This window comes from Siniperca chuatsi, linkage group LG22 (assembly GCF_020085105.1).
Source record: "Siniperca chuatsi isolate FFG_IHB_CAS linkage group LG22, ASM2008510v1, whole genome shotgun sequence".
Lineage (NCBI taxonomy): Eukaryota > Metazoa > Chordata > Actinopteri > Centrarchiformes > Sinipercidae > Siniperca > Siniperca chuatsi.
In genome coordinates, this window is record NC_058063.1 from 19432937 (window position 1) to 19452683 (window position 19747).

Sequence of the window (19747 nt, forward strand, 5' to 3'; positions counted from 1 at the left end):
TCTGTCACCCTCCCTTCAACTTACTGCAGGAGGTACACCACAGTCCCTGGTAGAACACAGTCTTTGCTGATTGATCCCAGCTGCAAGGAGGGCAAGATAATCAAGCCTCCCACCATCACCTGTGTGCCTCAATTAGGCATTATTTTCAGGCTCCAGTTCCAATCCCATCGTCATCAGATAGCTTGGTGTTCCCCAAATCCATCCACTACAAAGTTACAGCAAAATCACAAACATTATTATCAACACATTGTACTATATTTTCATGCTGATCACATTACATATATTGTGTTCAGTTTCATAACCTATTTACACATTAAAGTGCTAGACGTAGAGAAAGAAATATCTCTATCAGTTAAACATGTTTTGGACAATTAATAACTTTTTCAGAGGTGTCTCTTTTTTCATAAGGTTGGTATAAAAGGAGTAGACATGTATATTTTAAGGCCACTCACTTTGTTTCCATCTCTATCAGTTAATTAAACATTTATTATTTTCATCAACACATTTCATCATATCTTATTTTAATTTTCCAATGTCTTCATCCACTGAAAATCCAAGATCAAGGAGGCTCTAGTAACGTTGCAATTTATACATACCATACATATTAGGAACCCACTTCTCGCTGCCATCGGGATCTTTGCATTACACCAGATGCTGCTGCTACACAGCAACACTGCCATTGCCACAAACTGAATAAGTAAGCAAAGGCCTCAAAATTAACATTGCCACCATCACACGCCGCCTCACAGCGGGATGCCGTTGCACTCCAGCACGTTAAAAAAAAAAAAAAACGCAGCGTGGCAGCCACCGACTCGCTTTGTTTTCGGTTTTCCTTCGACACAATGATCAGGGAGAGCGCGAACGCAGTCCCCACTACCAGAAATTATGCAGTCGAGATTCCCACATTTGGGGAATTCGCGAGGGGTCAGCACAACCGAGTGCAATGGCTGAGCCTCGCCTGGGTGAACCACCTTCTTGATCATGGTATCTCCCCTGCCAGGTAAGTATGAGTTGGAACGGTCAGAGACAGGGCGGTCACTCCCAGACACGGCACTCTGGCTGACGGTGCCTACAATGCATAATCCCAGAGTTCAGTGCCTTTCCGTCTCTGAGAAAGCAAACGCAGCCCAGCAATCGCTCAAAAGCCTAAGACCTAAGCATGCTAGCAATGGAAGAATGTCTAGAGCGCATTTCTTCCGCAAACAAAGAACAATCTCAGAGAGGAGAACACGCAATTCCTTTTGGCCCCCATCTAAAAGGCCACACCCACTTCTCGCTGCCATCGGGATCTTTGCATTACACCAGATGCTGCTGCTACACAGCAACACTGCCATTGCCACAAACTGAATAAGTAAGCAAAGGCCTCAAAATTAACATTGCCACCATCACACGCCGCCTCACAAGCGGGATGCCGTTGCACTCCAGCACGTTAAAAAAAAAAAAAAAAAAAAAAAACACGCGTGGCAGCCACCGACTCGCTCGTTTTCGGTTTTCCCTTCGACACAATGATCAGGGGAGAGCGCGAACGCAGTCCCCCACTACCAGAAATTATGCAGTCGAGATTCCCACATTTGGGGAATTCGCAGGGGTCAGCACAACCGGAGTGCAATGGCTGAGCCTCGCCCTGGGTGAACCACCTTCTTGATCATGGTATCTCCCCTGCCAGGTAAGTATGAGTTGGAACGGTCAGAGACAGGGCGGTCACTCCCAGACACGGCACTCTGGCTGACGGTGCCTACAATGCATAATCCCAGAGTTCAGTGCCTTTCCGTCTCTGAGAAAGCAAACGCAGCCCAGCAATCGCTCAAAAGCCTAAGACCTAAGCATGCTAGCAATGGAAGAATGTCTAGAGCGCATTTCTTCCGCAAACAAAGAACAATCTCAGAGAGGAGAACACGCAAATTCCTTTTGGCCCCCATCTAAAAGGCCACACCCACTTCTCGCTGCCATCGGGATCTTTGCATTACACCAGATGCTGCTGCTACACAGCAACACTGCCATTGCCACAAACTGAATAAGTAAGCAAAGGCCTCAAAATTAACATTGCCACCATCACACGCCGCCTCACAGCGGGATGCCGTTGCACTCCAGCACGTTAAAAAAAAAAAAAAAAAAAAACACGCGTGGCAGCCACCGACTCGCTCGTTTTCGTTTTCCCTTCGACACAATGATCAGGGAGCGCGAACGCAGTCCCCACTACCAGAAATTATGCAGTCGAGATTCCCACATTTGGGGAATTCGCAGGGGTCAGCACAACCGAGTGCAATGGCTGAGCCTCGCCCTGGGTGAACCACCTTCTTGATCATGGTATCTCCCCTGCCAGGTAAGTATGAGTTGGAACGGTCAGAGACAGGGCGGTCACTCCCAGACACGGCACTCTGGCTGACGGTGCCTACAATGCATAATCCCAGAGTTCAGTGCCTTTCCGTCTCTGAGAAAGCAAACGCAGCCCAGCAATCGCTCAAAAGCCTAAGACCTAAGCATGCTAGCAATGGAAGAATGTCTAGAGCGCATTTCTTCCGCAAACAAAGAACAATCTCAGAGAGGAGAACACGCAATTCCTTTTGGCCCCCATCTAAAAGGCCACACCCACTTCTCGCTGCCATCGGGATCTTTGCATTACACCAGATGCTGCTGCTACACAGCAACACTGCCATTGCCACAAACTGAATAAGTAAGCAAAGGCCTCAAAATTAACATTGCCACCATCACACGCCGCCTCACAAGCGGGATGCCGTTGCACTCCAGCACGCTAAAAAAAAAAAAACGCGCGTGGCAGCCACCGACTCGCTCGTTTTCGGTTTTCCTTCGACACAATGATCAGGGAGAGCGCGAACGCAGTCCCCACTACCAGAAATTATGCAGTCGAGATTCCCACATTTGGGGAATTCGCGGGGTCAGCACAACCGAGTGCAATGGCTGAGCCTCGCCTGGGTGAACCACCTTCTTGATCATGGTATCTCCCCTGCCAGGTAAGTATGAGTTGGAACGGTCAGAGACAGGGCGGTCACTCCCAGACACGGCACTCTGGCTGACGGTGCCTACAATGCATAATCCCAGAGTTCAGTGCCTTTCCGTCTCTGAGAAAGCAAACGCAGCCCAGCAATCGCTCAAAAGCCTAAGACCTAAGCATGCTAGCAATGGAAGAATGTCTAGAGCGCATTTCTTCCGCAAACAAAGAACAATCTCAGAGAGGAGAACACGCAATTCCTTTTGGCCCCCATCTAAAAGGCCACACCCACTTCTCGCTGCCATCGGGATCTTTGCATTACACCAGATGCTGCTGCTACACAGCAACACTGCCATTGCCACAAACTGAATAAGTAAGCAAAGGCCTCAAAATTAACATTGCCACCATCACACGCCGCCTCACAAGCGGGATGCCTTGCACTCCAGCACGTTAAAAAAAAAAAAAAAAAAAAAAAACGCGTGGCAGCCACCGACTTCGCTCGTTTTCGGTTTTCCTTCGACACAATGATCAGGGGAGAGCGAACGCAGTCCCCACTACCAGAAATTATGCAGTCGAGATTCCCACATTTGGGGAATTCGCAGGGGTCAGCACAACCGAGTGCAATGGCTGAGCCTCGCCTGGGTGAACCACCTTCTTGATCATGGTATCTCCCCTGCCAGGTAAGTATGAGTTGGAACGGTCAGAGACAGGGCGGTCACTCCCAGACACGGCACTCTGGCTGACGGTGCCTACAATGCATAATCCCAGAGTTCAGTGCCTTTCCGTCTCTGAGAAAGCAAACGCAGCCCAGCAATCGCTCAAAAGCCTAAGACCTAAGCATGCTAGCAATGGAAGAATGTCTAGAGCGCATTTCTTCCGCAAACAAAGAACAATCTCAGAGAGGAGAACACGCAATTCCTTTTGGCCCCCATCTAAAAGGCCACACCCACTTCTCGCTGCCATCGGGATCTTTGCATTACACCAGATGCTGCTGCTACACAGCAACACTGCCATTGCCACAAACTGAATAAGTAAGCAAAGGCCTCAAAATTAACATTGCCACCATCACACGCCGCCTCACAAGCGGGATGCCGTTGCACTCCAGCACGTTAAAAAAAAACAAAAAAAAAACGCGCGCGTGGCAGCCACCGACTCGCTCGTTTTGGTTTTCCTTCGACACAATGATCAGGGAGAGCGCGAACGCAGTCCCCACTACCAGAAATTATGCAGTCGAGATTCCCACATTTGGGGAATTCGCAGGGTCAGCACAACCGAGTGCAATGGCTGAGCCTCGCCTGGGTGAACCACCTTCTTGATCATGGTATCTCCCCTGCCAGGTAAGTATGAGTTGGAACGGTCAGAGACAGGGCGGTCACTCCCAGACACGGCACTCTGGCTGACGGTGCCTACAATGCATAATCCCAGAGTTCAGTGCCTTTCCGTCTCTGAGAAAGCAAACGCAGCCCAGCAATCGCTCAAAAGCCTAAGACCTAAGCATGCTAGCAATGGAAGAATGTCTAGAGCGCATTTCTTCCGCAAACAAAGAACAATCTCAGAGAGGAGAACACGCAATTCCTTTTGGCCCCCATCTAAAAGGCCACACCCACTTCTCGCTGCCATCGGGATCTTTGCATTACACCAGATGCTGCTGCTACACAGCAACACTGCCATTGCCACAAACTGAATAAGTAAGCAAAGGCCTCAAAATTAACATTGCCACCATCACACGCCGCCTCACAAGCGGGATGCCGTTGCACTCCAGCACGTTAAAAAAAAAAAAAAAAAAAAAACACGCGCGGGCAGCCACCGACTCGCTCGCTGGTTTCCCTTCGACACAATGATCAGGGGAGAGCGCGAACGCAGTCCCCCACTACCAGAAATTATGCAGTCGAGATTCCCACATTTGGGGAATTCGCAGGGGTCAGCACAACCGGAGTGCAATGGCTGAGCCTCGCCCTGGGTGAACCACCTTCTTGATCATGGTATCTCCCCTGCCAGGTAAGTATGAGTTGGAACGGTCAGAGACAGGGCGGTCACTCCCAGACACGGCACTCTGGCTGACGGTGCCTACAATGCATAATCCCAGAGTTCAGTGCCTTTCCGTCTCTGAGAAAGCAAACGCAGCCCAGCAATCGCTCAAAAGCCTAAGACCTAAGCATGCTAGCAATGGAAGAATGTCTAGAGCGCATTTCTTCCGCAAACAAAGAACAATCTCAGAGAGGAGAACACGCAATTCCTTTTGGCCCCCATCTAAAAGGCCACACCCACTTCTCGCTGCCATCGGGATCTTTGCATTACACCAGATGCTGCTGCTACACAGCAACACTGCCATTGCCACAAACTGAATAAGTAAGCAAAGGCCTCAAAATTAACATTGCCACCATCACACGCCTCTCACAAGCGGGATGCCGTTGCACTCCAGCACGTTAAAAAAAAAAAAAAAAAAAAAAACACGCGTGGCAGCCACCGACTCGCTCGTTTTCGGTTTTCCCTTCGACACAATGATCAGGGGAGAGCGCGAACGCAGTCCCCCACTACCAGAAATTATGCAGTCGAGATTCCCACATTTGGGAATTCGCAGGGGTCAGCACAACCGGAGTGCAATGGCTGAGCCTCGCCCTGGGTGAACCACCTTCTTGATCATGGTATCTCCCCTGCCAGGTAAGTATGAGTTGGAACGGTCAGAGACAGGGCGGTCACTCCCAGACACGGCACTCTGGCTGACGGTGCCTACAATGCATAATCCCAGAGTTCAGTGCCTTTCCGTCTCTGAGAAAGCAAACGCAGCCCAGCAATCGCTCAAAAGCCTAAGACCTAAGCATGCTAGCAATGGAAGAATGTCTAGAGCGCATTTCTTCCGCAAACAAAGAACAATCTCAGAGAGGAGAACACGCAATTCCTTTTGGCCCCCATCTAAAAGGCCACACCCACTTCTCGCTGCCATCGGGATCTTTGCATTACACCAGATGCTGCTGCTACACAGCAACACTGCCATTGCCACAAACTGAATAAGTAAGCAAAGGCCTCAAAATTAACATTGCCACCATCACACGCCGCCTCACAAGCGGGATGCCGTTGCACTCCAGCACGTTAAAAAAAAAAAAAAAACGCGCGTGGCAGCCACCGACTCGCTCGTTTCGGTTTTCCTTCGACACACAATGATCAGGGAGCGCGAACGCAGTCCCCACTACCAGAAATTATGCAGTCGAGATTCCCACATTTGGGGAATTCGCAGGGGTCAGCACAACCGAGTGCAATGGCTGAGCCTCGCCTGGGTGAACCACCTTCTTGATCATGGTATCTCCCCTGCCAGGTAAGTATGAGTTGGAACGGTCAGAGACAGGGCGGTCACTCCCAGACACGGCACTCTGGCTGACGGTGCCTACAATGCATAATCCCAGAGTTCAGTGCCTTTCCGTCTCTGAGAAAGCAAACGCAGCCCAGCAATCGCTCAAAAGCCTAAGACCTAAGCATGCTAGCAATGGAAGAATGTCTAGAGCGCATTTCTTCCGCAAACAAAGAACAATCTCAGAGAGGAGAACACGCAATTCCTTTTGGCCCCCATCTAAAAGGCCACACCCACTTCTCGCTGCCATCGGGATCTTTGCATTACACCAGATGCTGCTGCTACACAGCAACACTGCCATTGCCACAAACTGAATAAGTAAGCAAAGGCCTCAAAATTAACATTGCCACCATCACACGCCGCCTCACAAGCGGGATGCCGTTGCACTCCAGCACGTTAAAAAAAAAAAAAAAAAAACACGCGTGGCAGCCACCGACTCGCTCGTTTTCGGTTTTCCCTTCGACACAATGATCAGGGGAGAGCGCGAACGCAGTCCCCCACTACCAGAAATTATGCAGTCGAGATTCCCACATTTGGGGAATTCGCAGGGGTCAGCACAACCGGAGTGCAATGGCTGAGCCTCGCCCTGGGTGAACCACCTTCTTGATCATGGTATCTCCCCTGCCAGGTAAGTATGAGTTGGAACGGTCAGAGACAGGGCGGTCACTCCCAGACACGGCACTCTGGCTGACGGTGCCTACAATGCATAATCCCAGAGTTCAGTGCCTTTCCGTCTCTGAGAAAGCAAACGCAGCCCAGCAATCGCTCAAAAGCCTAAGACCTAAGCATGCTAGCAATGGAAGAATGTCTAGAGCGCATTTCTTCCGCAAACAAAGAACAATCTCAGAGAGGAGAACACGCAATTCCTTTTGGCCCCCATCTAAAAGGCCACACCCACTTCTCGCTGCCATCGGGATCTTTGCATTACACCAGATGCTGCTGCTACACAGCAACACTGCCATTGCCACAAACTGAATAAGTAAGCAAAGGCCTCAAAATTAACATTGCCACCATCACACGCCGCCTCACAAGCGGGATGCCGTTGCACTCCAGCACGTTAAAAAAAAAAAAAAAAAAAAACACGCGTGGCAGCCACCGACTCGCTCGTTTTCGGTTTTCCCTTCGACACAATGATCAGGGGAGAGCGCGAACGCAGTCCCCCACTACCAGAAATTATGCAGTCGAGATTCCCACATTTGGGGAATTCGCAGGGGTCAGCACAACCGGAGTGCAATGGCTGAGCCTCGCCCTGGGTGAACCACCTTCTTGATCATGGTATCTCCCCTGCCAGGTAAGTATGAGTTGGAACGGTCAGAGACAGGGCGGTCACTCCCAGACACGGCACTCTGGCTGACGGTGCCTACAATGCATAATCCCAGAGTTCAGTGCCTTTCCGTCTCTGAGAAAGCAAACGCAGCCCAGCAATCGCTCAAAAGCCTAAGACCTAAGCATGCTAGCAATGGAAGAATGTCTAGAGCGCATTTCTTCCGCAAACAAAGAACAATCTCAGAGAGGAGAACACGCAATTCCTTTTGGCCCCCATCTAAAAGGCCACACCCACTTCTCGCTGCCATCGGGATCTTTGCATTACACCAGATGCTGCTGCTACACAGCAACACTGCCATTGCCACAAACTGAATAAGTAAGCAAAGGCCTCAAAATTAACATTGCCACCATCACACGCCGCCTCACAAGCGGGATGCCGTTGCACTCCAGCACGTTAAAAAAAAAAAAAAAAAAAAAAAAAACACGCGGCAGCCACCGACTCGCTCGTTTTCGGTTTTCCTTCGACACAATGATCAGGGAGAGCGCGAACGCAGTCCCCACTACCAGAAATTATGCAGTCGAGATTCCCACATTTGGGGAATTCGCGAGGGGTCAGCACAACCGAGTGCAATGGCTGAGCCTCGCCCTGGGTGAACCACCTTCTTGATCATGGTATCTCCCCTGCCAGGTAAGTATGAGTTGGAACGGTCAGAGACAGGGCGGTCACTCCCAGACACGGCACTCTGGCTGACGGTGCCTACAATGCATAATCCCAGAGTTCAGTGCCTTTCCGTCTCTGAGAAAGCAAACGCAGCCCAGCAATCGCTCAAAAGCCTAAGACCTAAGCATGCTAGCAATGGAAGAATGTCTAGAGCGCATTTCTTCCGCAAACAAAGAACAATCTCAGAGAGGAGAACACGCAATTCCTTTTGGCCCCCATCTAAAAGGCCACACCCACTTCTCGCTGCCATCGGGATCTTTGCATTACACCAGATGCTGCTGCTACACAGCAACACTGCCATTGCCACAAACTGAATAAGTAAGCAAAGGCCTCAAAATTAACATTGCCACCATCACACGCCGCCTCACAAGCGGGATGCCGTTGCACTCCAGCACGTTAAAAAAAAAAAAAAAAAAAAAAACGCGCGGCAGCCACCGACTCGCTCGCTTTCGTTTTCCCTCGACACAATGATCAGGGAGAGCGCGAACGCAGTCCCCACTACCAGAAATTATGCAGTCGAGATTCCCACATTTGGGGAATTCGCAGGGGTCAGCACAACCGAGTGCAATGGCTGAGCCTCGCCCTGGGTGAACCACCTTCTTGATCATGGTATCTCCCCTGCCAGGTAAGTATGAGTTGGAACGGTCAGAGACAGGGCGGTCACTCCCAGACACGGCACTCTGGCTGACGGTGCCTACAATGCATAATCCCAGAGTTCAGTGCCTTTCCGTCTCTGAGAAAGCAAACGCAGCCCAGCAATCGCTCAAAAGCCTAAGACCTAAGCATGCTAGCAATGGAAGAATGTCTAGAGCGCATTTCTTCCGCAAACAAAGAACAATCTCAGAGAGGAGAACACGCAATTCCTTTTGGCCCCCATCTAAAAGGCCACACCCACTTCTCGCTGCCATCGGGATCTTTGCATTACACCAGATGCTGCTGCTACACAGCAACACTGCCATTGCCACAAACTGAATAAGTAAGCAAAGGCCTCAAAATTAACATTGCCACCATCACACGCCGCCTCACAAGCGGGATGCCGTTGCACTCCAGCACGTTAAAAAAAAAAAAAAAAAAAAAACACGCGTGGCAGCCACCGACTCGCTCGTTTTCGGTTTTCCCTTCGACACAATGATCAGGGGAGAGCGCGAACGCAGTCCCCCACTACCAGAAATTATGCAGTCGAGATTCCCACATTTGGGGAATTCGCGGGGTCAGCACAACCGAGTGCAATGGCTGAGCCTCGCCCTGGGTGAACCACCTTCTTGATCATGGTATCTCCCCTGCCAGGTAAGTATGAGTTGGAACGGTCAGAGACAGGGCGGTCACTCCCAGACACGGCACTCTGGCTGACGGTGCCTACAATGCATAATCCCAGAGTTCAGTGCCTTTCCGTCTCTGAGAAAGCAAACGCAGCCCAGCAATCGCTCAAAAGCCTAAGACCTAAGCATGCTAGCAATGGAAGAATGTCTAGAGCGCATTTCTTCCGCAAACAAAGAACAATCTCAGAGAGGAGAACACGCAATTCCTTTTGGCCCCCATCTAAAAGGCCACACCCACTTCTCGCTGCCATCGGGATCTTTGCATTACACCAGATGCTGCTGCTACACAGCAACACTGCCATTGCCACAAACTGAATAAGTAAGCAAAGGCCTCAAAATTAACATTGCCACCATCACACGCCGCCTCACAAGCGGGATGCCGTTGCACTCCAGCACGTTAAAAAAAAAAAAAAAAAAAAACACGCGCGTGGCAGCCACCGACTCGCTCGTTTTTCGGTTTTCCTTCGACACAATGATCAGGGAGAGCGCGAACGCAGTCCCCACTACCAGAAATTATGCAGTCGAGATTCCCACATTTGGGGAATTCGCAGGGGTCAGCACAACCGAGTGCAATGGCTGAGCCTCGCCCTGGGTGAACCACCTTCTTGATCATGGTATCTCCCCTGCCAGGTAAGTATGAGTTGGAACGGTCAGAGACAGGGCGGTCACTCCCAGACACGGCACTCTGGCTGACGGTGCCTACAATGCATAATCCCAGAGTTCAGTGCCTTTCCGTCTCTGAGAAAGCAAACGCAGCCCAGCAATCGCTCAAAAGCCTAAGACCTAAGCATGCTAGCAATGGAAGAATGTCTAGAGCGCATTTCTTCCGCAAACAAAGAACAATCTCAGAGAGGAGAACACGCAATTCCTTTTGGCCCCCATCTAAAAGGCCACACCCACTTCTCGCTGCCATCGGGATCTTTGCATTACACCAGATGCTGCTGCTACACAGCAACACTGCCATTGCCACAAACTGAATAAGTAAGCAAAGGCCTCAAAATTAACATTGCCACCATCACACGCCGCCTCACAAGCGGGATGCCGTTGCACTCCAGCACGTTAAAAAAAAAAAAAAAAAAAAAAACGCGTGGGCAGCCACCGACTCGCTCGTTTCGGTTTTCCTTCGACACAATGATCAGGGAGAGCGCGAACGCAGTCCCCACTACCAGAAATTATGCAGTCGAGATTCCCACATTTGGGGAATTCGCAGGGGTCAGCACAACCGAGTGCAATGGCTGAGCCTCGCCCTGGGTGAACCACCTTCTTGATCATGGTATCTCCCCTGCCAGGTAAGTATGAGTTGGAACGGTCAGAGACAGGGCGGTCACTCCCAGACACGGCACTCTGGCTGACGGTGCCTACAATGCATAATCCCAGAGTTCAGTGCCTTTCCGTCTCTGAGAAAGCAAACGCAGCCCAGCAATCGCTCAAAAGCCTAAGACCTAAGCATGCTAGCAATGGAAGAATGTCTAGAGCGCATTTCTTCCGCAAAACAAAGAACAATCTCAGAGAGGAGAACACGCAATTCCTTTTGGCCCCCATCTAAAAGGCCACACCCACTTCTCGCTGCCATCGGGATCTTTGCATTACACCAGATGCTGCTGCTACACAGCAACACTGCCATTGCCACAAACTGAATAAGTAAGCAAAGGCCTCAAAATTAACATTGCCACCATCACACGCCGCCTCACAAGCGGGATGCCGTTGCACTCCAGCACGTTAAAAAAAAAAAAAAAAAAAAAAACACGCGGGCAGCCACCGACTCGCTCGTTTTTGGTTTTCCTTCGACACAATGATCAGGGAGAGCGCGAACGCAGTCCCCACTACCAGAAATTATGCAGTCGAGATTCCCACATTTGGGGAATTCGCGGGGGTCAGCACAACCGAGTGCAATGGCTGAGCCTCGCCCTGGGTGAACCACCTTCTTGATCATGGTATCTCCCCTGCCAGGTAAGTATGAGTTGGAACGGTCAGAGACAGGGCGGTCACTCCCAGACACGGCACTCTGGCTGACGGTGCCTACAATGCATAATCCCAGAGTTCAGTGCCTTTCCGTCTCTGAGAAAGCAAACGCAGCCCAGCAATCGCTCAAAAGCCTAAGACCTAAGCATGCTAGCAATGGAAGAATGTCTAGAGCGCATTTCTTCCGCAAACAAAGAACAATCTCAGAGAGGAGAACACGCAATTCCTTTTGGCCCCCATCTAAAAGCCACACCCACTTCTCGCTGCCATCGGGATCTTTGCATTACACCAGATGCTGCTGCTACACAGCAACACTGCCATTGCCACAAACTGAATAAGTAAGCAAAGGCCTCAAAATTAACATTGCCACCATCACACGCCGCCTCACAAGCGGGATGCCGTTGCACTCCAGCACGTTAAAAAAAAAAAAAAAAAAAAAACACGCGTGGCAGCCACCGACTCGCTCGTTTTCGGTTTTCCCTTCGACACAATGATCAGGGAGCGCGAACGCAGTCCCCCACTACCAGAAATTATGCAGTCGAGATTCCCACATTTGGGGAATTCGCAGGGGTCAGCACAACCGGAGTGCAATGGCTGAGCCTCGCCCTGGGTGAACCACCTTCTTGATCATGGTATCTCCCCTGCCAGGTAAGTATGAGTTGGAACGGTCAGAGACAGGGCGGTCACTCCCAGACACGGCACTCTGGCTGGCGGTGCCTACAATGCATAATCCCAGAGTTCAGTGCCTTTCCGTCTCTGAGAAAGCAAACGCAGCCCAGCAATCGCTCAAAAGCCTAAGACCTAAGCATGCTAGCAATGGAAGAATGTCTAGAGCGCATTTCTTCCGCAAACAAAGAACAATCTCAGAGAGGAGAACACGCAATTCCTTTTGGCCCCCATCTAAAAGGCCACACCCACTTCTCGCTGCCATCGGGATCTTTGCATTACACCAGATGCTGCTGCTACACAGCAACACTGCCATTGCCACAAACTGAATAAGTAAGCAAAGGCCTCAAAATTAACATTGCCACCATCACACGCCGCCTCACAAGCGGGATGCCGTTGCACTCCAGCACGTTAAAAAAAAAAAAAAAAAAAACAAGCGTGGCAGCCACCCACCGACTCGCTCGTTTTCGGTTTTCCTTCGACACAATGATCAGGGAGAGCGCGAACGCAGTCCCCACTACCAGAAATTATGCAGTCGAGATTCCCACATTTGGGGAATTCGCGGGGTCAGCACAACCGGAGTGCAATGGCTGAGCCTCGCCCTGGGTGAACCACCTTCTTGATCATGGTATCTCCCCTGCCAGGTAAGTATGAGTTGGAACGGTCAGAGACAGGGCGGTCACTCCCAGACACGGCACTCTGGCTGGCGGTGCCTACAATGCATAATCCCAGAGTTCAGTGCCTTTCCGTCTCTGAGAAAGCAAACGCAGCCCAGCAATCGCTCAAAAGCCTAAGACCTAAGCATGCTAGCAATGGAAGAATGTCTAGAGCGCATTTCTTCCGCAAACAAAGAACAATCTCAGAGAGGAGAACACGCAATTCCTTTTGGCCCCCATCTAAAAGGCCACACCCACTTCTCGCTGCCATCGGGATCTTTGCATTACACCAGATGCTGCTGCTACACAGCAACACTGCCATTGCCACAAACTGAATAAGTAAGCAAAGGCCTCAAAATTAACATTGCCACCATCACACGCCGCCTCACAAGCGGGATGCCGTTGCACTCCAGCACGTTAAAAAAAAAAAAAAAACAAACACGTGGCGTGCCAGCCACCGACTCGCTCGTTTTCGGTTTTCCTTTCGACACAATGATCAGGGAGAGCGCGCGAACGCAGTCCCCACTACCAGAAATTATGCAGTCGAGATTCCCACATTTGGGGAATTCGCAGGGGTCAGCACAACCGAGTGCAATGGCTGAGCCTCGCCCTGGGTGAACCACCTTCTTGATCATGGTATCTCCCCTGCCAGGTAAGTATGAGTTGGAACGGTCAGAGACAGGGCGGTCACTCCCAGACACGGCACTCTGGCTGACGGTGCCTACAATGCATAATCCCAGAGTTCAGTGCCTTTCCGTCTCTGAGAAAGCAAACGCAGCCCAGCAATCGCTCAAAAGCCTAAGACCTAAGCATGCTAGCAATGGAAGAATGTCTAGAGCGCATTTCTTCCGCAAACAAAGAACAATCTCAGAGAGGAGAACACGCAATTCCTTTTGGCCCCCATCTAAAAGGCCACACCCACTTCTCGCTGCCATCGGGATCTTTGCATTACACCAGATGCTGCTGCTACACAGCAACACTGCCATTGCCACAAACTGAATAAGTAAGCAAAGGCCTCAAAATTAACATTGCCACCATCACACGCCGCCTCACAAGCGGGATGCCGTTGCACTCCAGCACGTTAAAAAAAAAAAAAAAAAAAAAAAACGCGCGTGGCAGCCACCGACTCGCTCGTTTTCGGTTTTCCTTCGACACAATGATCAGGGAGAGCGCGAACGCAGTCCCCACTACCAGAAATTATGCAGTCGAGATTCCCACATTTGGGGAATTCGCAGGGGTCAGCACAACCGAGTGCAATGGCTGAGCCTCGCCTGGGGGTGAACCACCTTCTTGATCATGGTATCTCCCCTGCCAGGTAAGTATGAGTTGGAACGGTCAGAGACAGGGCGGTCACTCCCAGACACGGCACTCTGGCTGACGGTGCCTACAATGCATAATCCCAGAGTTCAGTGCCTTTCCGTCTCTGAGAAAGCAAACGCAGCCCAGCAATCGCTCAAAAGCCTAAGACCTAAGCATGCTAGCAATGGAAGAATGTCTAGAGCGCATTTCTTCCGCAAACAAAGAACAATCTCAGAGAGGAGAACACGCAATTCCTTTTGGCCCCCATCTAAAAGGCCACACCCACTTCTCGCTGCCATCGGGATCTTTGCATTACACCAGATGCTGCTGCTACACAGCAACACTGCCATTGCCACAAACTGAATAAGTAAGCAAAGGCCTCAAAATTAACATTGCCACCATCACACGCCGCCTCACAAGCGGGATGCCGTTGCACTCCAGCACGTTAAAAAAAAAAAAAAAAACACGCGTGGCAGCCACCGACTCGCTCGTTTTCGGTTTTCCCTTCGACACAATGATCAGGGGAGAGCGCGAACGCAGTCCCCCACTACCAGAAATTATGCAGTCGAGATTCCCACATTTGGGGAATTCGCGGGGTCAGCACAACCGAGTGCAATGGCTGAGCCTCGCCCTGGGTGAACCACCTTCTTGATCATGGTATCTCCCCTGCCAGGTAAGTATGAGTTGGAACGGTCAGAGACAGGGCGGTCACTCCCAGACACGGCACTCTGGCTGACGGTGCCTACAATGCATAATCCCAGAGTTCAGTGCCTTTCCGTCTCTGAGAAAGCAAACGCAGCCCAGCAATCGCTCAAAAGCCTAAGACCTAAGCATGCTAGCAATGGAAGAATGTCTAGAGCGCATTTCTTCCGCAAACAAAGAACAATCTCAGAGAGGAGAACACGCAAATTCCTTTTGGCCCCCATCTAAAAGGCCACACCCACTTCTCGCTGCCATCGGGATCTTTGCATTACACCAGATGCTGCTGCTACACAGCAACACTGCCATTGCCACAAACTGAATAAGTAAGCAAAGGCCTCAAAATTAACATTGCCACCATCACACGCCGCCTCACAAGCGGGATGCCGTTGCACTCCAGCACGTTAAAAAAAAAAAAAAAAAACACGCGTGGCAGCCACCGACTCGCTCGTTTTCGGTTTTCCCTTCGACACAATGATCAGGGGAGAGCGCGAACGCAGTCCCCCACTACCAGAAATTATGCAGTCGAGATTCCCACATTTGGGGAATTCGCGGGGTCAGCACAACCGGAGTGCAATGGCTGAGCCTCGCCCTGGGTGAACCACCTTCTTGATCATGGTATCTCCCCTGCCAGGTAAGTATGAGTTGGAACGGTCAGAGACAGGGCGGTCACTCCCAGACACGGCACTCTGGCTGGCGGTGCCTACAATGCATAATCCCAGAGTTCAGTGCCTTTCCGTCTCTGAGAAAGCAAACGCGCAGCCCAGCAATCGCTCAAAAGCCTAAGACCTAAGCATGCTAGCAATGGAAGAATGTCTAGAGCGCATTTCTTCCGCAAACAAAGAACAATCTCAGAGAGGAGAACACGCAATTCCTTTTGGCCCCCATCTAAAAGGCCACACCCACTTCTCGCTGCCATCGGGATCTTTGCATTACACCAGATGCTGCTGCTACACAGCAACACTGCCATTGCCACAAACTGAATAAGTAAGCAAAGGCCTCAAAATTAACATTGCCACCATCACACGCCGCCTCACAAGCGGGATGCCGTTGCACTCCAGCACGTTAAAAAAAAAAAAAAAAAAAAAAAAAAAAACACGCGTGGCAGCCACCGACTCGCTCGTTTTCGGTTTTCCCTTCGACACAATGATCAGGGGAGAGCGCGAACGCAGTCCCCCACTACCAGAAATTATGCAGTCGAGATTCCCACATTTGGGGAATTCGCAGGGGTCAGCACAACCGGAGTGCAATGGCTGAGCCTCGCCCTGGGTGAACCACCTTCTTGATCATGGTATCTCCCCTGCCAGGTAAGTATGAGTTGGAACGGTCAGAGACAGGGCGGTCACTCCCAGACACGGCACTCTGGCTGACGGTGCCTACAATGCATAATCCCAGAGTTCAGTGCCTTTCCGTCTCTGAGAAAGCAAACGCAGCCCAGCAATCGCTCAAAAGCCTAAGACCTAAGCATGCTAGCAATGGAAGAATGTCTAGAGCGCATTTCTTCCGCAAACAAAGAACAATCTCAGAGAGGAGAACACGCAAATTCCTTTTGGCCCCCATCTAAAAGGCCACACCCACTTCTCGCTGCCATCGGGATCTTTGCATTACACCAGATGCTGCTGCTACACAGCAACACTGCCATTGCCACAAACTGAATAAGTAAGCAAAGGCCTCAAAATTAACATTGCCACCATCACACGCCGCCTCACAAGCGGGATGCCGTTGCACTCCAGCACGTTAAAAAAAAAAAAACAAAAAAAAAAAAACGCGCGTGGCAGCCACCGACTCGCTCGTTTTCGGTTTCCTTCGACACAATGATCAGGGAGAGCGCGAACGCAGTCCCCACTACCAGAAATTATGCAGTCGAGATTCCCACATTTGGGGAATTCGCGAGGGGTCAGCACAACCGGAGTGCAATGGCTGAGCCTCGCCCTGGGTGAACCACCTTCTTGATCATGGTATCTCCCCTGCCAGGTAAGTATGAGTTGGAACGGTCAGAGACAGGGCGGTCACTCCCAGACACGGCACTCTGGCTGGCGGTGCCTACAATGCATAATCCCAGAGTTCAGTGCCTTTCCGTCTCTGAGAAAGCAAACGCAGCCCAGCAATCGCTCAAAAGCCTAAGACCTAAGCATGCTAGCAATGGAAGAATGTCTAGAGCGCATTTCTTCCGCAAACAAAGAACAATCTCAGAGAGGAGAACACGCAATTCCTTTTGGCCCCCATCTAAAAGGCCACACCCACTTCTCGCTGCCATCGGGATCTTTGCATTACACCAGATGCTGCTGCTACACAGCAACACTGCCATTGCCACAAACTGAATAAGTAAGCAAAGGCCTCAAAATTAACATTGCCACCATCACACGCCGCCTCACAAGCGGGATGCCGTTGCACTCCAGCACGTTAAAAAAAAAAAAAAAAAAAAAAAAACACGCGTGGCAGCCACCGACTCGCTCGTTTTCGGTTTTCCCTTCGACACAATGATCAGGGGAGAGCGCGAACGCAGTCCCCCACTACCAGAAATTATGCAGTCGAGATTCCCACATTTGGGGAATTCGCAGGGGTCAGCACAACCGGAGTGCAATGGCTGAGCCTCGCCCTGGGTGAACCACCTTCTTGATCATGGTATCTCCCCTGCCAGGTAAGTATGAGTTGGAACGGTCAGAGACAGGGCGGTCACTCCCAGACACGGCACTCTGGCTGACGGTGCCTACAATGCATAATCCCAGAGTTCAGTGCCTTTCCGTCTCTGAGAAAGCAAACGCAGCCCAGCAATCGCTCAAAAGCCTAAGACCTAAGCATGCTAGCAATGGAAGAATGTCTAGAGCGCATTTCTTCCGCAAACAAAGAACAATCTCAGAGAGGAGAACACGCAATTCCTTTTGGCCCCCATCTAAAAGGCCACACCCACTTCTCGCTGCCATCGGGATCTTTGCATTACACCAGATGCTGCTGCTACACAGCAACACTGCCATTGCCACAAACTGAATAAGTAAGCAAAGGCCTCAAAATTAACATTGCCACCATCACACGCCGCCTCACAAGCGGGATGCCGTTGCACTCCAGCACGTTAAAAAAAAAAAAAAAAAACACGCGTGGCAGCCACCGACTCGCTCGTTTTCGGTTTTCCCTTCGACACAATGATCAGGGGAGAGCGCGAACGCAGTCCCCCACTACCAGAAATTATGCAGTCGAGATTCCCACATTTGGGGAATTCGCAGGGGTCAGCACAACCGAGTGCAATGGCTGAGCCTCGCCTGGGTGAACCACCTTCTTGATCATGGTATCTCCCCTGCCAGGTAAGTATGAGTTGGAACGGTCAGAGACAGGGCGGTCACTCCCAGACACGGCACTCTGGCTGACGGTGCCTACAATGCATAATCCCAGAGTTCAGTGCCTTTCCGTCTCTGAGAAAGCAAACGCAGCCCAGCAATCGCTCAAAAGCCTAAGACCTAAGCATGCTAGCAATGGAAGAATGTCTAGAGCGCATTTCTTCCGCAAAACAAAGAACAATCTCAGAGAGGAGAACACGCAATTCCTTTTGGCCCCATCTAAAAGGCCACACCCACTTCTCGCTGCCATCGGGATCTTTGCATTACACCAGATGCTGCTGCTACACAGCAACACTGCCATTGCCACAAACTGAATAAGTAAGCAAAGGCCTCAAAATTAACATTGCCACCATCACACGCCGCCTCACAAGCGGGATGCCGTTGCACTCCAGCACGTTAAAAAAAAACACGCGTGGCAGCCACCGACTCGCTCGTTTTCGGTTTTCCCTTCGACACAATGATCAGGGGAGAGCGCGAACGCAGTCCCCCACTACCAGAAATTATGCAGTCGAGATTCCCACATTTGGGGAATTCGCAGGGGTCAGCACAACCGGAGTGCAATGGCTGAGCCTCGCCCTGGGTGAACCACCTTCTTGATCATGGTATCTCCCCTGCCAGGTAAGTATGAGTTGGAACGGTCAGAGACAGGGCGGTCACTCCCAGACACGGCACTCTGGCTGACGGTGCCTACAATGCATAATCCCAGAGTTCAGTGCCTTTCCGTCTCTGAGAAAGCAAACGCAGCCCAGCAATCGCTCAAAAGCCTAAGACCTAAGCATGCTAGCAATGGAAGAATGTCTAGAGCGCATTTCTTCCGCAAACAAAGAACAATCTCAGAGAGGAGAACACGCAATTCCTTTTGGCCCCCATCTAAAAGGCCACACCCACTTCTCGCTGCCATCGGGATCTTTGCATTACACCAGATGCTGCTGCTACACAGCAACACTGCCATTGCCACAAACTGAATAAGTAAGCAAAGGCCTCAAAATTAACATTGCCACCATCACACGCCGCCTCACAAGCGGGATGCCGTTGCACTCCAGCACGTTAAAAAAAAAAAAAAAAAAAAAAACGCGTGGCAGCCACCCCCGACTCGCTCGTTTTCGGTTTTCCTTCGACACAATGATCAGGGAGAGCGCGAACGCAGTCCCCACTACCAGAAATTATGCAGTCGAGATTCCCACATTTGGGGAATTCGCAGGGGTCAGCACAACCGAGTGCAATGGCTGAGCCTCGCCCTGGGTGAACCACCTTCTTGATCATGGTATCTCCCCTGCCAGGTAAGTATGAGTTGGAACGGTCAGAGACAGGGCGGTCACTCCCAGACACGGCACTCTGGCTGACGGTGCCTACAATGCATAATCCCAGAGTTCAGTGCCTTTCCGTCTCTGAGAAAGCAAACGCAGCCCAGCAATCGCTCAAAAGCCTAAGACCTAAGCATGCTAGCAATGGAAGAATGTCTAGAGCGCATTTCTTCCGCAAACAAAGAACAATCTCAGAGAGGAGAACACGCAATTCCTTTTGGCCCCCA

At 50.8% G+C, this 19747-nt stretch overlaps 29 non-coding genes across 29 annotated transcripts; all 29 read right to left on the bottom strand.

Annotated features, from left to right (window-relative positions):
- Positions 1-847: 847 nt before the first annotated feature.
- On the bottom strand, positions 848-1008 carry LOC122870802. Its single transcript, XR_006376690.1, has one exon. It is a non-coding gene; the product is annotated as a U1 spliceosomal RNA (small nuclear RNA).
- A 502-nt stretch (positions 1009-1510) lies between these two features.
- On the bottom strand, positions 1511-1674 carry LOC122870789. Its single transcript, XR_006376677.1, has one exon. It is a non-coding gene; the product is annotated as a U1 spliceosomal RNA (small nuclear RNA).
- Positions 1675-2172: 498 nt separating this feature from the next.
- LOC122870798 lies at positions 2173-2331 on the bottom strand. Its single transcript, XR_006376686.1, has one exon. It is a non-coding gene; the product is annotated as a U1 spliceosomal RNA (small nuclear RNA).
- Positions 2332-2821: 490 nt separating this feature from the next.
- On the bottom strand, positions 2822-2980 carry LOC122870804. The gene has a single exon (XR_006376692.1). It is a non-coding gene; the product is annotated as a U1 spliceosomal RNA (small nuclear RNA).
- Positions 2981-3480: 500 nt separating this feature from the next.
- On the bottom strand, positions 3481-3638 carry LOC122870806. The gene has a single exon (XR_006376694.1). It is a non-coding gene; the product is annotated as a U1 spliceosomal RNA (small nuclear RNA).
- Positions 3639-4136: 498 nt separating this feature from the next.
- On the bottom strand, positions 4137-4295 carry LOC122870799. The gene has a single exon (XR_006376687.1). It is a non-coding gene; the product is annotated as a U1 spliceosomal RNA (small nuclear RNA).
- Positions 4296-4792: 497 nt separating this feature from the next.
- Positions 4793-4956, bottom strand: LOC122870800. Its single transcript, XR_006376688.1, has one exon. It is a non-coding gene; the product is annotated as a U1 spliceosomal RNA (small nuclear RNA).
- Positions 4957-5456: 500 nt separating this feature from the next.
- On the bottom strand, positions 5457-5619 carry LOC122870783. Its single transcript, XR_006376671.1, has one exon. It is a non-coding gene; the product is annotated as a U1 spliceosomal RNA (small nuclear RNA).
- A 494-nt stretch (positions 5620-6113) lies between these two features.
- Positions 6114-6271, bottom strand: LOC122870805. The gene has a single exon (XR_006376693.1). It is a non-coding gene; the product is annotated as a U1 spliceosomal RNA (small nuclear RNA).
- A 497-nt stretch (positions 6272-6768) lies between these two features.
- LOC122870811 lies at positions 6769-6932 on the bottom strand. Its single transcript, XR_006376696.1, has one exon. It is a non-coding gene; the product is annotated as a U1 spliceosomal RNA (small nuclear RNA).
- Positions 6933-7431: 499 nt separating this feature from the next.
- On the bottom strand, positions 7432-7595 carry LOC122870823. The gene has a single exon (XR_006376707.1). It is a non-coding gene; the product is annotated as a U1 spliceosomal RNA (small nuclear RNA).
- Positions 7596-8096: 501 nt separating this feature from the next.
- On the bottom strand, positions 8097-8258 carry LOC122870801. The gene has a single exon (XR_006376689.1). It is a non-coding gene; the product is annotated as a U1 spliceosomal RNA (small nuclear RNA).
- A 497-nt stretch (positions 8259-8755) lies between these two features.
- LOC122870790 lies at positions 8756-8916 on the bottom strand. Its single transcript, XR_006376678.1, has one exon. It is a non-coding gene; the product is annotated as a U1 spliceosomal RNA (small nuclear RNA).
- Positions 8917-9416: 500 nt separating this feature from the next.
- Positions 9417-9578, bottom strand: LOC122870787. Its single transcript, XR_006376675.1, has one exon. It is a non-coding gene; the product is annotated as a U1 spliceosomal RNA (small nuclear RNA).
- A 501-nt stretch (positions 9579-10079) lies between these two features.
- LOC122870791 lies at positions 10080-10240 on the bottom strand. Its single transcript, XR_006376679.1, has one exon. It is a non-coding gene; the product is annotated as a U1 spliceosomal RNA (small nuclear RNA).
- A 498-nt stretch (positions 10241-10738) lies between these two features.
- On the bottom strand, positions 10739-10899 carry LOC122870792. The gene has a single exon (XR_006376680.1). It is a non-coding gene; the product is annotated as a U1 spliceosomal RNA (small nuclear RNA).
- A 500-nt stretch (positions 10900-11399) lies between these two features.
- On the bottom strand, positions 11400-11560 carry LOC122870795. The gene has a single exon (XR_006376683.1). It is a non-coding gene; the product is annotated as a U1 spliceosomal RNA (small nuclear RNA).
- A 498-nt stretch (positions 11561-12058) lies between these two features.
- LOC122870786 lies at positions 12059-12220 on the bottom strand. Its single transcript, XR_006376674.1, has one exon. It is a non-coding gene; the product is annotated as a U1 spliceosomal RNA (small nuclear RNA).
- A 501-nt stretch (positions 12221-12721) lies between these two features.
- On the bottom strand, positions 12722-12882 carry LOC122870785. The gene has a single exon (XR_006376673.1). It is a non-coding gene; the product is annotated as a U1 spliceosomal RNA (small nuclear RNA).
- A 503-nt stretch (positions 12883-13385) lies between these two features.
- Positions 13386-13546, bottom strand: LOC122870797. Its single transcript, XR_006376685.1, has one exon. It is a non-coding gene; the product is annotated as a U1 spliceosomal RNA (small nuclear RNA).
- A 501-nt stretch (positions 13547-14047) lies between these two features.
- Positions 14048-14209, bottom strand: LOC122870803. Its single transcript, XR_006376691.1, has one exon. It is a non-coding gene; the product is annotated as a U1 spliceosomal RNA (small nuclear RNA).
- Positions 14210-14704: 495 nt separating this feature from the next.
- On the bottom strand, positions 14705-14866 carry LOC122870788. Its single transcript, XR_006376676.1, has one exon. It is a non-coding gene; the product is annotated as a U1 spliceosomal RNA (small nuclear RNA).
- Positions 14867-15363: 497 nt separating this feature from the next.
- On the bottom strand, positions 15364-15526 carry LOC122870784. Its single transcript, XR_006376672.1, has one exon. It is a non-coding gene; the product is annotated as a U1 spliceosomal RNA (small nuclear RNA).
- A 509-nt stretch (positions 15527-16035) lies between these two features.
- Positions 16036-16199, bottom strand: LOC122870779. Its single transcript, XR_006376667.1, has one exon. It is a non-coding gene; the product is annotated as a U1 spliceosomal RNA (small nuclear RNA).
- A 504-nt stretch (positions 16200-16703) lies between these two features.
- Positions 16704-16866, bottom strand: LOC122870794. The gene has a single exon (XR_006376682.1). It is a non-coding gene; the product is annotated as a U1 spliceosomal RNA (small nuclear RNA).
- A 503-nt stretch (positions 16867-17369) lies between these two features.
- LOC122870780 lies at positions 17370-17533 on the bottom strand. The gene has a single exon (XR_006376668.1). It is a non-coding gene; the product is annotated as a U1 spliceosomal RNA (small nuclear RNA).
- Positions 17534-18029: 496 nt separating this feature from the next.
- Positions 18030-18191, bottom strand: LOC122870796. Its single transcript, XR_006376684.1, has one exon. It is a non-coding gene; the product is annotated as a U1 spliceosomal RNA (small nuclear RNA).
- Positions 18192-18678: 487 nt separating this feature from the next.
- On the bottom strand, positions 18679-18842 carry LOC122870781. The gene has a single exon (XR_006376669.1). It is a non-coding gene; the product is annotated as a U1 spliceosomal RNA (small nuclear RNA).
- Positions 18843-19343: 501 nt separating this feature from the next.
- On the bottom strand, positions 19344-19504 carry LOC122870793. The gene has a single exon (XR_006376681.1). It is a non-coding gene; the product is annotated as a U1 spliceosomal RNA (small nuclear RNA).
- Between the last annotated feature and the right edge of the window lie 243 nt (positions 19505-19747).